We start from the raw sequence: 1,458 nt of genomic DNA on the forward strand, positions 1-1,458 counted from the left end.
AGGCTGAGGCAGGAGAATCCCTTGAACCCGGGAGGCAAAGGTTGCAGTGAGCCGAGATTGTGCCACTGCACTCCAGCCTGGGTGACAGAGCGAGACCCCGTCTCAAAAAAAATTAAATAAATCATGAATCCCCATCCTGGAAGAGGTAGGTCCCAGCATCCAGCCAGATCTTTTCTGCAATAGTAATTTAAACAGACTTGTTTATTTCCTTCCCTTTCTCGTTCTGAATTAAAAGGAGCAAAAAACTGTCTAGTCCTTCATTGTTCTGAAATGGGCATGATGGTGGGAAGAAAGCAGCTCTCATAGGGTAGCTGTGACTGGTAATGGCTGAGAACGCTGGGGGATATGTGAGGAGCAAGATGAGTTCCAGACACCCTCCCCGCCCCCTTATACAACAGGCACCTCATTCCTGGACTCTGCTCTCCAAGACACTGAAGTCTGAGCGGGTACAAGCATTTTGGTTAAAAATCAGCTCATTGTCGCCTCTTGAGTTCCCTCCAAGAGAGGAGCTCATTGGAAAGAATTCCGGGTAGCATCTCCTTGCAGTGGCTGTCCTGTAACCACTTTGGCCTCTATCAACATGATGTCTCCAGGTCTCCATCAGGCTACGATGCATTTGGGTGGCCACAGGCTGGGCTGTCCCCACCTCTCAGGGAAGTGCATCTAAGGTTTGCCCCTCTGGCACAGCCCTGCCTCTACAGCCCAATTTCCACCATGCCACAGGCAACCTGCATTTTTATTTATTTGATTTATTTATTTATTTATTGAGACAGAGTCTTGCTCTGTTGCCCAGGCTGGAATCCAGTGGTGCTATCTCGGCTCACTGCAACTTCCATCTCCCAGGTTCATGTGATTCTCCTCAGCCTCCTGAGTAGCTGGGATTACAGGCGCCTGCCACCACTCCCAGCTAATTTTTATACTTTTTAGTAGAGACAGGGATCGCTTCTTGGCCTTTTGGCTAAGATCAAGTGTAGTAGAGACAGGGTTGTGCCATGCTGGCCAGGCTGGTCTCAGACTCCTGACCTCAGGTGATCCACTCGCCTCAGCCTCTTAAAGTGCTGGGATTACAGGTATGAGCCACTGTGCCTGGCCCCAGCTGAGTCTTAAGGCCCAGTGGAAGACAGTGTGTACCACAGCCTGTCTGTGAACCTGCCAAGATCTGTTTCTTGTCCTGCATATCCCTCAAAACTGACTGCCTTATGCTCCAATTGGTCGGCGAGCACACCAAGTGCCAGACCTCCAGAATACAGAGTCCCACATAATCTCACCTTTTTAAAATTTCCTGTTGGCCAAGCACTGCGTTGTTTTGACCCAGCAAGGATACCAAGGAAGTGGTTCTAGTGCAGCGTACCCCACTGTCACCTCTCTCTGAGGACAACCACAACTGAGTTTTTCAGAGATGCTGCTGCCCTCTCATGAATGCATGCATGTTTGTAATCTTTTTTTTTTTTTTTTTTT

Source organism: Colobus angolensis, unplaced genomic scaffold, assembly GCF_000951035.1.
Source record: "Colobus angolensis palliatus isolate OR3802 unplaced genomic scaffold, Cang.pa_1.0 Scaffold116, whole genome shotgun sequence".
In the NCBI taxonomy this organism is placed as follows: Eukaryota; Metazoa; Chordata; class Mammalia; order Primates; family Cercopithecidae; genus Colobus; species Colobus angolensis.